Source organism: Leptonychotes weddellii, chromosome 1 (assembly GCF_054177405.1).
Source record: "Leptonychotes weddellii isolate Sample4059 chromosome 1, ASM5417740v2, whole genome shotgun sequence".
Lineage (NCBI taxonomy): Eukaryota > Metazoa > Chordata > Mammalia > Carnivora > Phocidae > Leptonychotes > Leptonychotes weddellii.
Genome location: NC_138369.1, coordinates 85,921,250 through 85,934,293, shown reverse-complemented (window position 1 = coordinate 85,934,293; position 13,044 = coordinate 85,921,250). Strand labels below are relative to the sequence as shown.

Genomic DNA, 13,044 nt, shown 5'->3' with positions numbered 1-13,044 from the left:
AAGTACAGACCTAGCCCCAACATACATCACAGGACAAATATCCATCTGATCTTTGGATCCATCCCAAAAACTTGGATACCAAAAACAATGATGCCTCTTTCTCCAAGTTCATAGTTTTCAAGCCATGGAAAGCTTTGTACTGGATAATCCTCACTCTTAAGGTTCTTTTTTCTTTTCAATAGTACAGCTATGTTTTAATTTTTTCCTATTTTTCTGCCAAAACACACAAAAAGCATCATTATTTATAAAATATGTCTAAATTTCAATAAAATATGTAAATAAAATGGCCAATTCTGAATGTTCTAGTTACTTGAAACATGAAACAAAAAAGTGAGGAAACATGCAAACAGAAGTCAATTTAGGGATTATACCTTTTAAAAAGTAAACTTTTTTTGAAGTATAATATATAAACAAAAAAGTGCCTAAAAATTATAAATGTGTTGCTTGCTGCATTATCTTGTAATGAACACACCACTTTAATCATCATCAAAATCATGATATGAAGCATTATATCTTTTCCATGGTTTTCTGATAGTGTAAGAAAAGAGCTTTGACATATTTTGCAACCACATCCATTGACATTGTAAGATAGATAAGCAAAACAAAAATATTCCATTGCAAGGCTAAGAATTTTTGTACCATGTGCAAAGAGAGACCCCTGCTGGACCAATTTCTTTCTTTCTTTCTTTCTTTTTTTAAGAGAATGTCTAAACTAACCCACAGAAACTATAGAGAAAAACAAATAGTTATGACTTTACTGGCTTTAAGATAATACTTCTGAATGCATTTTATTCTAAGAAATAGAAAGTGTTTAACCTCTACCACAGAAACATTTCTACAGTAAGGGACATTTTGGGGTTTTCCTTGATATTTACCTCTTTGATTTTCTTTTGATCTCCAAGCTTGGGAAAAAATAGGGCCTTGAGATCCCTATTTCTTTGCTCCCTGCTGAGCTGATCTCTCCATATACCAAGGGTGCTCCTGGAGTCCTGTACTCTATGGTGTGCATGGCCACTCCTCAAGTTCTCTTTCGCACTATGACTTAGTTTTAAGATGTACTATCTGTGGAGGTGGCAGTTGATTCTAAAGCATAAACCATAGTTTCATAGTCGGATGGATGCATATCACTTATACTTTACCAACTAATTTAATTTATTCCAAGTTAGGTACTATGTACTTGCTCTTTATTGGGGTTCTGCTGGTGTTATATCTGGAGTCTGTAATTGCAAATCATGAAGACTGAATTTCCAGTCAGTCCCCTGATGAGGAGTATCAGCTGAGATGGGAAACCAAGAGAATCCAGACTTGACATGATAAATGCACGAGGATGTTCCTCAGCTTGAAGTAGGAAGGTGAAGGCTAGAGCAATTCCCTGCCCCAACTCCCATAGAGTTGGGAAGGTTTTATCAAGAGTTTCTTAGGCAGAGAATGGGGCATACCCAGAGGGATTCAGGCGCACAAAATGTGGGAATGATGATAATTTTAGAACCTGCTCCGCTTTAATTTTATTTAAAGTTCCCTTCCCCTTGAACCCCATACTTACACTCTTTCTGTGTTTTCTGCCTCAGCAAAATACTACAAAATGGCTCTTCCCTCACCCCAAAATGCAGGATACCAGCACACTTATCTCTTGCCTTTACATGGACAACTCTCAAAAAGTTACCAAGTTCTTGGTGGGGGGTGGGAGGGTTGGGGTGGCTGGGTGATAGACACTGAGGAGGGTATGTGCTATGGTGAGCGCTGTGAACTGTGTAAGACTGATGAATCACAGACCTGTACCTCTGAAACAAATAATACATTATATGTTAAAAAAAAAAAAAAAAGAAAAGAAGATAGTAAGAAGGGAAAAATGAAGGGGGGGATATCGGAGTGGGAGACGAACCATGAGAGACTATGGACTCTGAGAAACAAACTGAGGGTTCTAGAGGGGAGAGGGTGAGGGGATGGGTTAGCCTGGTGATGGGTATTAAAGAGGGCATGTATTGAATGGAGCACTGGATGTTATACACAATGAATCATGGAACACTACATCAAAAACTAATGATGTAGTGTATGGTGATTAACATAATAAAATTAAATTTAAAAAAAAGTTACCAAGTTCTACTGAACTCCTATTCCTAACATGTTCTGTATCCATTCATTTCAGCTTCTCTGGAATGCTCTGGGGTTCCCAGTGGAGGTCATCATGATCTTTCACCTGGACCACCATGACAATCTAAGAATTAGTGTCTCCAGCTAATCAATTCTCCACATGGCAGGACTAAAATAATAGCTCTCTTATACTAGAACATTCATAATGTATAAAAATATTGAATTACAATAATGTACACTTGAAACTAATAGGATATTATATGTCAATTATACTTCATTTAAAAAAAAAAGAGAGAAAACCTATCTCAGTCTTCAGTGTTTTTGTGGTCAGAATTTCTTGGTACAACATAAAGGGCCCTCCATTATCTAGAATGTTTTTGGATTTTTAGTTCCATCTCTTGGTAGACATTTCCTCATATCCCTAAACTCTGACATTCTCAGCTGCTTGGGGTTTTCTGAAAACATGTTTGCATAAGCTATTCTAATAGGAACATCCTTTTCTTCTCTTATTTACCATGCCAACAGCTTGTGAGGATCTCCTTTTTGAAGCTTTTGTAATCCTTCCCCTCCCACTTCAATTGAAAAGAGCCATTTCCTCTTTCATACTACTGTTTGAACCTGTACATTCTTTTATGGTCACTCCTTTACCTATTTCTCAAATGTATTTATTTACCTGCCAATTTCTCTAAGCTGGAATATAAGAGTGAACCACACCTAATTGATATTCTTAGTGCTTAGCCCAGGATCTGGCTCCTAAAAAGAGCTCCTTAAATATTTGTTAAATGTGTAGTAAGATGCTTCAAGGCTGAACCTTAGTGATTCTGAAGGAGTGATTGCAGGAAATGTAGATAATTTGTTATTTTAGCTAAGGGGCAGATGAAATTTATTTTAAGAAAATCTATTAATGGGCCTTTTGTTATGCAAAGATAAAGACAAATTCAATTCCAGTATGTCCAAGTCAGGACACAGAGAAGCTGAACTGAGCCACATTAGTATATGCAGTAGATTGTCTTCGTTTTGCTGAGAGTGGTGTTTTGTTTTTTGTTTTCTGTTTTTTGTTTTTTTTACAGAGATTATCATGGCGTTCAATGGACAACAGGCTGGAAATAGGTTGGAGTAAGGAAATAATAGATCTCCACCTTTGTAACATGGTCAAAGGCACTTATAGGTCTGGGTAGTAGGCTGGCCCTAAAACATGGAATCTATCTGAGGTCTAAAGAGATAGTTTGGTAGCAGACAGGCCCAAGGTAAGGTAAGAACATTGATAGAGTCTTACTTTTCCTTGTTTCTATTTTAATTTCCTCCATAAGCTCCCAGCCTCCAGTTGTATTAAATACTCTAGTCTGGATTTAGTTGAGCTTTGGTGATTCAATGGTAGTGAATGGTGGTGTCCACTCAGGACAAAGCGGCTTAGTTAGAGCAGTGGCGGTACCTCACAATGTGCCCAGAGAAGCTCTGGGTTCAGAACAAAATGGCCTGGATAGAGCTGCTGCAAGCTCTTATGGCACCCTTATAAAAATTAGAAGAAGGTGCCCATTCTTTAGTACCCCTTACTTACCTCTGCCAGGAAATTCATCTAATATACTCGTGATTTTGTTAAATTAACATTTTTTCAAGTGGAGCATAGGGTGCCAGATGGTGATCTGCAGTTTAACAACAGACCACAAGAGAAATTCAGATAGAGAAGTTTATTATTCACAACCCTGGAGGAGGTATCTGGTACTTCCAGCAGTGACATAACAACGGTCCCCATGACTAGTGAAAAATGGAAATGGGCAGTCATTTTTGAGCTTTCTGTGGATTCTGTAAGCTACTGGATTTCTTTCTAACAAGCCAGCTTTCAGCATAAATAGAGTGGAATTTTCTTGCTTGCATCTGAAACCCCTGATCTCCATCATAACCAATTATCCTTTGGTTTAAAATGCAATACTCTTTACTTGCTCTGGATGAAGGGTGTGTTATGAGCATATACATGCATGTGGGGGCTTGGGATAGGCAAATAGAACTTTTATGGCTTTAGAACAAACTACCATGAAACATTTTGAAAATTTTTCAAATATTTAAGACACTATATTACAGGGTATGAAGAAAGGAACTAGCATTTGTGGGGGTCATTGAATATACCACGTGTGTTATGTTTGTTATTTTATTTCAACTCCAGAACAACTTTTGTCATAGGCACCAGTGACACTACAGAAAGTTTCAAGATAGCTAAAGCTGCTTAGGCATACTTTAATTGCCATTTCTTAGAAATTTAAACCTCTACTTTATGTAATGCTCTCTCCCTTCAATATCTTTATTACTGTTTTTGTTGTTATCTTTGAATTCGTCACTGTGTTTCATACAATACTTCTTACGCAGTAGGCCCTCAGAAATGTTTAATAAATGGCATTGGCGTCATATGACATATGCTACCCCAAACTGCCTTTTTCAGAGTAAGTAAAAAGCTACTTTGTATTCACTCCCACTATCGTAGCAATGGATTTTCATTTTCTTATGGACCATATACAGCATAGCAATCTTGATGTCTCATCAAACTTGCTAAAAGAATTTACCTGTCTGTATATGTCTGTGCATGTATAGATCTTTTGTTTGGGAAAATGACATTGACTGTGATTACTATCTGCAGATCATTTAAATGACTGCTGTATAATTAGCCATCATTTCTACATTGTACACGCAAAGATTCCCATTTGATTTTAACCCATTGTTGCTATTTATGTGCTGTTAACTTTTCTCATTTAGATGGCAACACACCACTTAGATTCATTTTCAGCCAGATTATTTTATGAGACAATTGGGAATCTCTTGTCCCAATTGCTCCTAATGGTGCTGCATTCATTCATTTAATAACTATTTATGAAGCACCTGCTGTGTGCCAGGCTCTGTAGGGACTTTGGCGCTATTTGGACTTTAATGAATTGTAAGCGTTGCCTTAATCTTTTACATGGGCCCTTGGTTTTTATATTAGTAACATGAAAATCTCAGTTGCTGTAACAAAGAACCCAACAAACCAGTGGACTAAGGAATATGATTCCTCTCATGGTCCAGGATAATTAGCTGCTCTCTGTATCACATGACCATTCAGGGACCCAGCTTCCTTCTCTCTTGCTTCTGGTGTAGGTCAGCACCGTTATTTGAAGGGCCAAGGGTGAGTCACAAGCACTTCCTTGTTCCATTTCACACAAAGGAAAAGTAGGAAGGAAGCTGCATGTACATTTTTTTTAAAGCCCAGGTCTGGAGTGACACGCACACTTCTGTTCATACTCCATTGGCCACACCTACAAAGGGGACTAGAACATGGTAATCCCTAGCTAAGTGTCCACATGCACAGGTCCAGCTACACTTGCACATAGGAAGGGAAGATGGAAATTGTTCTGTCACAGCCTCAGGACACCTAAGACTCTTCATGCTTCGCACCTTGTCTTTTGAACAGAGTAAGTCACTGCCTTTTTTAAATCACCACTTTAAAGCCATTCACTTTTTTTTCTATATTTTTATTGAAGTATAATTGACATACAATATCCTGTGATTTTCAGGTATACATCGTAGTGATTCAATATGTTCTATAATATGAAATGACCCCCATAATAAGTCTGGTTACCACCTGTCACAAAGTTACTACAGTATTATTGACTATATTCCCTATGCTGTACATTACATCCCCACGACATTTATTTTCTAACTGGAAATTTGTACCTCTTAATCCCTTTTACCTATTTTGCCTGTCCCCAACTCCTCCCGACTCTGGTAACCAATAGTTTTCTACATCTATGAGTCTGTCTCTATTTTTTTGTTTGTTCATTTGTTTTATTTTTTAGATTTCACATATAAGTGAAATCATACAGTATTTGTCTTTTTCTGTCTGACTTATTTCACTTTGCATAATGCCCTCTAGGTTCACCCATCTTGCCACAAATGGCAAGATTTCTTTCTTTTTTATGGCAGAATAATATTCCCTTTGTGTGTGTGTGTGTGTGTGTGTGTGATATTTTCTTTATCCATTCACCCATAGGTTGTTTCCATATCTTGGCTATTGTAAATAATGTTGGAATGAACACAGGGGTACATATATCTCTTGAATTGGTGTTTTTGTTTTGTTTTGTTTTGTTTTTGGATAAGTACCCAGAAGCAGAATTGCTGGTAGTTCTATTTTTAATTTTTTGAGGAACTTCAGACTATTTTTTGTAGTGCCTCTACCAATTTACATTCCCACCAACAGTGCAGAAGAGTTCCCTTTCTCTACATCCTTACAACACTTGTTATTTCTTGTCTTTTTTATTATAGCCAGTCTAACAGATGTGAGGTGATATATCATTGTGGTTTTGATTTCCTTTCCCTGATGATAAGTGATGGTGAACATCTTTTCTTATACTTGTTGGTTATCTGTATGTCTTCTTTGGAGAAATGTCTGTTTAGATCCTTTGCTGTGTGAGATGCTTATGTTTTATATTTAGTGTTTATTTTCTCATTATATAGCCAGGCCTTTTCCTTCCCCTGCATTGAGTTATGATGGGTGAACTATACTGAAACCTGGAAACAGAAGTTACCTGATGCTCTTGCTTTCAAAAATGAGTTAATTGAATGGATTGTATTAGGTCAGTCTTTCTCAAAATTAGCCTCGCATCAGAGTCACATGGAGGGTTTGTTAAAATACTTCCTGCTGGACCCCTACCTCAGAGATTCCAGTTTAGTAGGTCTGGGGAAGGCCTGATAATCTGCATTTCTAGCAAGATCCCTTGGTGCTGCTGATGCTATTGCTCTCAGGATCGCACTTAGAGAACCCCTGTAAGAGAGGTAGGATGGAGAGAAGAGTATTCCAAGAGTACTTCAGAAGCAGCATAAGAAAGGAAAACAATTTCCTTAGGCTGAGAAGGGGTCAAAGGTTCCAGGGACCTGAGGCTTTCTAGGTGTCCTAGGGAGATGTCAGATGCCAGGTAACGGCTACCATCAGAGTCTACCATCTTAGCGCAAAAAGGAGCAGTGCCCCTGGCCTCAAGGGAACATGTGTGTTTTGCTAACTCACATAATAAAGAAGGACTGAACTCCTGGCTGCTTCCCACCGTTCTAAATGTTTTCTTCTGTGTAAGGTCCCCTGGACCTTCCCATAACTCTCATGAGGAGGTCTAATAATCCCAAAGTTCAATTTCCCAACAGGTCTGGCAGATTGAGACATAGACTGAGACTGAAGTTCTAAGCATAGCCAAAAATAATGCCTGGTTTCTGAATTATTTTCTGACCATTTCACAGAAGCATGGAAGGAGGGGGGGGTCACTATATTTAAAGGAGTTGACAATGGAAAGAGAGAGTGATGTAAATACAGTTTAAATACTCAACAGGTATTGACAGTGAGACAAACCACTGTGAAAGAAAATGGAAATGTCCCTATTATAAAAGCATGGTGTTCATAATGAATCACTCATTAATGCATATTTTGTTGTGTACAGACCACACAACTATTTGACATAGAACTTGCCAAGTTTAGTCTGAGGCTAAACTTTACATTATTTGTGTAGAAGCCACAACTCCTCACTTTCTGTACCTACATGAACTCTCAGGTCACATACTATATGGTCCTACTGGATGTGGCATAAATGGAATATAACATGCAGCACTCCTTCCAAAAGGCAATACTGAATTATTCTTTATCTACTTATATATTAGACCCAATACATTTTTGGTAACTATAAAAATAATAAAACTGCACACTGAGTATTGGTACTACTTCACAGCTCTAATTTCAAAATAAATTAGTAAAAGTAGCAGCTTCTGCAGTAAAAGCATCACAGGATCCAAAACTTTTAGCAACAAGAAAGAAATATAGTGTATAGAGGGCACTTATAAATCAGCTGAACAGTCAGCCTCTGTCCACTGTGGTTTGGGATTCTTTTTCGGTTAAAATGTAGGGAGTTCTTATATGTGTCATTTGGTTAAGATATAAGGAATTCTTAGACATTGTGCTAGGAAATGCACATGTATTTCTCATTTAATTCCTCCAATAATGCTGTGAGGTCAGTACTTGTTTTAGTTCAGGCTGCCGTAAGAAAATACCATCTATTGGGTGGCTTAAACAACAAAAACTTATTTCTCACAATTCTGGAGGGTGGAAGTCCGAGGTCAGAGTGTCATAAGGGTTGGTATCTGATGAGAGCTCTCTCCTTGGGTATTATATTACTACTTTCTCACTGTGTCCTCACATGACCTTTCCTTGGTGTGTCTGGATGGAGAGAGAGAGTGAGCTCTTTCAGATGGAATGAAAGCAAGTTCTCTGGTGTCTCTTCTTACAAGGGCACTAATCCCAACACCCTTATGACCTCATCTAAACCTATCTCCTAAAGACCTCATCTCCAAATAACATCATATGGGGCATTAGGACATCAACATATGAATTTTGGAGGATACAGTTCAGTTTGTAGCAATACTACTATTATATCCATTTTATAAATGGAGAAATTGAAGCTCTGAAAAGTTTAGCTAATCAGTGAAAGAACCAGGAATTGTACACTTTCTGATCCCTTAGAGGCCAGACTACCCTTATGGAGCCATCCTTGGGACAGTTTCACTAGCTGGTGTCAGTATCTCTTAATTCCCCAGGCCTTAGCGGCTTTTATCTACAGTTCCAAGTCAACATCTCTTCCTGATCATTCAGGGCCTCATCCCTTATAAAGTGTAGCCCTCAGTGCACCTGGGTGGCTCAGATGGTTAAGTGTCTGCCTTCGGCTCAGGTCATAATCCCAGGGTCCTGGGATCGAGCCCCGCATCGAGCCCCGCGTGGGGCTGCCAGCTCAGCGGGGAGTCTGCTTCTCCCTCTGCCATTCCCCCTGCTTGTGCTCTCTCTGTCTCTGTCTCTCTCTCTCAAATGAATAAATAAAAAATTAAAAAGAAAAAATAAAACTAAAGTGTAGCCCTCCAGTCCTTCTGGGAGATGGCAGGCAGATATTTCCTATGGGCAGCAATAATTCACTTTTAGTAGGACTATGTCTCCTCAGGCACCTGTGCTCTCCATCCCCAGTCCCAATGCCTCACCCTGGGCTCTCCTGGAGCCCTCGAGCTTTATGACTTCCTACTGGAAATGTTTATTGAATATTTTCTGTGTCCATGATACTACATAAGCAAGTGAAAAATCAAATATATATTGACTCCAAATTATGATACATGTTTACATGTGTGTTGCAGAGGGCAAAAGACATCTTTCTTCCCCTTTTTATGAGTGTATTAAGAAAAAAACACCCATACTCAGCCATCAAAAAGAATGAAATCTTGCCATTTGCAATGACATGTGGAGCTAGAGAGTATTATGCTAAGTGAAGTAAGTCAGTCAGAGAAAGACAAATACCATACGATTTTGCTCATATGTAGAATTTAAGAAACAAAACAGATGAATAGAGGGAAAGGGAAAAAAAAGAGAGGAAGGCAAGAAAAAAAGGGAGGCAAACCATAAGAGGCTCTTAACTAGAGTTAAGAGGGTTGCTGGAGGGGATGTGAGGGTGGGCTAAATGGGGGATGGGTGTTAAGGAAGGCACTTGTGATGAGCACTGGGTGTTGTATGTAAGTGACGAATCACTAAATTCTACTCCCAAAACCAATATTACACTATATGTTAACTTTAAAAGGAAGTAAAGAAGGAAGGAAGGAAGGGAAGGAGGGAGGGAGGGAGGGAGGGAGGGAGGGAGGGGAGAAAAAAACATCCAAAACTTGGAAAAAAGGAAAAAGAGGATAGTATGCTCTTTTGAAATCATACTAACTAGTGGTTCTTAACAGGGGTAATTTTGTCTCCCAGGGGTCATTTGCTAATACCTGGAAACAGTTTTAATTGTTATGATTGGGAGGAGAGGTGGTACTGACGTTCAGTGAGTAGAGGCAGGGGTGCTGCAGAACATCATGCAACCCACAGGACAACCTCCAACAACGGTTATCTAAGGTGTCCAGCCGAAAGTGTCAGTAGTACCGAGGTCAAGAAACCTATCCCAGAGCATTGTCTACCAAATCTGATGGTCTAGGGGACTGCAAGTTTGACTTTCTATTTATTGTTGATTATGTCTCCACTATGTGAAGTTGGATGTTAACTTCTAGAAGATTGATGAGCTGCCAATGATTTCTGTCCAGAACAAAAGTTTTATTGTACTACTAATTGTAGTCATTGGCCAGTTTTTTTAAATCTAGCTTTGCAATTTTATTCCAGCATTCTTTTTTTCTCTGAATCTACATATACTTGATGCTCAGTGTTTGTGGCAGTTACGTTCTATGAAGTTACTGTGAACACCAAATTAGTGAATAATGAACCATTAGGTCTCTACTCTGTAAAGTTGGAGCTGCCAAAGATTTCTGTCTAGTACAAAACTTTTATTGAGGAAATACACGGTTAGATTCTTTCAAGCCTCTCATCACATTTTCATCAATTAGTCAACACATAACCCTGATTTATGTGGGTTTCTCTTTAAAGACACCTTATTTACTATATATTGTTGATTCATTAACACTGAACTCACAGCCAACATCACTATATATAACTCATGTTTGAAGGGAGCTTATCTAATACACGTATTTTCTCTGTAAGGCATATAACAGCTTTCTTGAGCTTAAAAACAATAGGTGGCATCCCAACACTATGTGTGGGAGTCATTTTGAACAGTATAATCAGCAAAAGTAAAAATAAAAATTTTTTAAGTGTGGCAATAAGTAGACCTCAAAAAGGACACTCATTTACAGTATGAGAGCTGAAGTAAGAAGACACAGTGTCTTCCTCTTTGATGGCAGCTGGGAACTTAGGTGTTGGGAAACTCAAATTTTTTGCTTCTTTGCACCACACTTCTGCATGTCCATGAAAGCTACATAAATAACCACAAAAGTGCCGCAAGTATTGATTTTGGGGTTACAATTAAACTTTAGTGGGGAGGCAAGTTAACAAATACGAAATCTATGAATAATGAAGATCTACTATATTAGTTTCTTAAATTCTTTTTTGAACCAGACTTTCATCCTGTTAGTTCCTTCATTACTGAATTAAATAAATATTTGATATATGCTCACTACATTTATAAGAGAGTTATGTTTTTAGCTTTTTGAATATTTAAATAGAAAGTTTAACAAGATTTATTATGTAGGTAGACAAATGCTTGATGTTTTATAGTGTTTTAGTGCGATAGTTATCCCAGATTTATCTTTGGGGCGTGAGTCCCAGGATAGTGGGGACTAGACCCAGAGACAAATGTACATGGCAGACAATTCACTATGTTTACAGCCTTCTCTCCCTTCATGTGTTTCTGAGCTAAGTTCCCTGTGGCTGACACCTATTTCTCTCAGGATGAATTTTCCCTTAGGGGGTTCTTAGTCTTTGGGAAAACCAGCTTCTACTGAGCCCACTGAACAGTTTCTGGAAATGTCACACATGTCTGAATCCCAGGCTAAACTCAAGCTGGGACTTCTAGAGATAGGTGGGAAGCTGCTCTTTGGGGTCACAACAAGAGTAAAGTCAAGGAGGCTGAGGTCAGAAAAGGTTCAACAAGATTAAACCAAAAAGAATTGTGAGGGGAAAGACTCTCCCCAGAGTGAATCTTCTGGGAACTAAGGAAATTCTCTTTCATCATAGAACTTTCTGGAAACTAAAGAAATAAGGTCCATGGCCTGTAGCAAAATAAATGTATAACATCCTCAGCATACAATGGAGAATTTATCAGAAAATTAACGTGTAAGGAGTCTTTGCAAGTAGGAGGTTCTACATTATATTATGCTGCTAAGAGGAAGGCTGATGTCTTGAGAACCCAAAGTAAACGTATGGTCCCTACATACTTAGGATCCATGTGAGTTGTAATTTTTGGTACTATCATACAGTTTTTGCTTGGGGACTCTTTATATTACAAATGATATTTGCGATATTTTCCTTTTTCTTTCCTTTCCCTTACCCTTTCTTACCTTTTAGTAACCTGGATTGCCCTTAGAGCCTTGTGAAGATTACAAAGGTGCTGTTTTCATCATCTGCAGCCCTGGTTCTCAATCTGGAGATACTTTTGTTAAGCGTGGATAGGGAGTCGTCCAAAATATTAATAGTGCCAAGGTTTTGAAACTGGCTTACCTAGGGGTCAGCAAACTGTTTCTGCAAAGGAATGGATAGTAAGCATTTTAGGTCATATTCTTTTGCAACAACTCTACTCAGGTTGTAATGTGAAACTAGCTATAGACAATGTGTAAACAAATGAGCATGTCTGTGTTTCAATAAAAGTTTATTTATTTATAAATAAACAAGGAGGCCATTAGGTTGAGTTAGTTCTATTGCCATGGTGGCCTACGTAAGTAAATTAAAATCTAAGCCTATAAATGATTCAAATTTATGATATTGAAACTTCAGGATAACCAATCACAAATAGCCAACTAGGCTTTAAGAGATGCTTAACCCACTGAGCCACCCGCTGAGCCACTGCCCCCTTTTCTCTATAAAAGTCTCTCCCCAAGCTCCTTGTCAATGGAGCTCTGCTAATAATTTCTGATTTGGTAATGCCCAATTACAATAGATTTTTGCTCAAATAAATTAAAAAAAATTAATATGCCTGTTTATCTTTTAGCAACATTGAAATTTGAACTTCATGTAATTTTCATATATCACAAAATATATTCATTTGATGTTTTTTCAAAAATTTAAAAATATAAAAAAAAATGATTACTTAGCCGGCAGCTCATAAAATAAGAGGTTGTTGGCATGATTTGGCTCATGGTCCCAGTGAACAGAAAGTTTTTTGCTTCCATCTATTTTAGAGGAAGCACACTATTTTCATTCAGCAAAAGCATTTATTCTTTTTTTTTTTTTTAAACTTACAACATTTTAAAGTATGATTTGTGTTGGGTATTATATACCAGTGATTCAGCTAAGAAGAGCTGTGGTTGAAGAATAGTCCTTTTTATGTAAGCAATCATGTTATGTTCTGGTCATAAAGAACTGAATATTTAATAGGCTCATGG

The 13,044-nt window shown here is 37.9% G+C and overlaps 1 long non-coding RNA gene across 2 annotated transcripts in view; it reads left to right on the top strand.

Annotated features, from left to right (window-relative positions):
• Positions 1-13,044, top strand: part of LOC145722840 (uncharacterized) — a 117,547-nt gene that overhangs the window by 80,686 nt on the left and 23,817 nt on the right. The window contains exon 5 of one of the 2 annotated variants that reach the window (XR_014147415.1): positions 3,162-3,619. The exons of the other annotated variant lie outside the window; for it this stretch is intronic. This is a non-coding gene — a long non-coding RNA (uncharacterized LOC145722840). Of the gene's footprint in view, positions 1-3,161; positions 3,620-13,044 lie in introns of those variants that run through there. 2 annotated transcript variants of the gene reach the window in all.